This window comes from Apis dorsata, unplaced genomic scaffold, assembly GCF_000469605.1.
Source record: "Apis dorsata unplaced genomic scaffold, Apis dorsata 1.3 scaffold_894, whole genome shotgun sequence".
NCBI classification, from domain to species: domain Eukaryota; kingdom Metazoa; phylum Arthropoda; class Insecta; order Hymenoptera; family Apidae; genus Apis; species Apis dorsata.
In genome coordinates, this window is record NW_006264009.1 from 353,990 (window position 1) to 354,926 (window position 937).

At 49.6% G+C, this 937-nt stretch overlaps 1 protein-coding gene across 3 annotated transcripts in view; it reads right to left on the bottom strand.

The window, feature by feature from the left end:
* Positions 1 to 937, bottom strand: part of LOC102676798 (protein wingless-like) — a 78,177-nt gene that overhangs the window by 22,688 nt on the left and 54,552 nt on the right. The window lies entirely within an intron of this gene.

Sequence of the window (937 nt, forward strand, 5' to 3'; positions counted from 1 at the left end):
CTGTTCTCGCGCGAGATCGTAATCCCGTGTAATGCAACCTTAAAAAACTCACAATGAATCGGCCACCTACGGGGGTCGTAATACAGTCGTAAAAGATGTTTCTCATTGTCTCCCTTGGTTCCTTTAGGAACCAATTTTCCTCTAGAATCTACCTAGATAAAGGATTTCATATGAATGAAGCCCACCCGATCCCCCTATTGGAACGGATCCTTTCTATTTTTCTCTCGGTTTCACTCCCGTTGGATCCTCCTCCTCCGAATCCTTCCCTGTATTTCGTCTATTTTCTTTTTTCACGCGCGTTTCGGCTTCCTCGGAAGAGGACCCAACGATCCTCTTTCCAAAAGCGAAGCTTTCTCCTTTTCCCTTTCCTCTCTCTTCTTTTCACTCTTGCTTCGTCACTCCTCTCTCTCTCTTTCATCATCCATCGAACCAGTATTATCTTATAATCGACCGAATGATTCTTCTGTCCGCTAGAATGGCACGACCTGCTGAGCACACGTTTCACTTCGTTAATGTCTTCCCGTGAGAATGGATCCGACCGATTTGACGACTTCTTTCTCTCAAACGTTTCTTCCCTCCTCCCCCTCGAACACGTAGGAGAAGAAGGGATTCCGTCTTCGTCGCATGTATGCGTCCACGTGGTCCAGAAGCAATGATCCAGCAATCGCTGGATCGTCGGTCGTTAGAAATTTCGTAAAAGAGGCAAAGTACCGACGTTGGGGACGTTGTAGTACCGAGGGGAGGGAGAAGACCCCGACTTGGTTATCCCGGTACCGAACAATTCATTTTTGTATTATTCGGTTCACCTGATCGCGACGTGTGCGGTCCGTGACGTCATAATTCGGGGCCCCTTCGAGGCGTTCCGCCCCCTTAATGCGGGTTCCGACACCTCTCGACTCCGCGATCCAGCACGCACTTTCCCCTCCAGCCCCCGTCC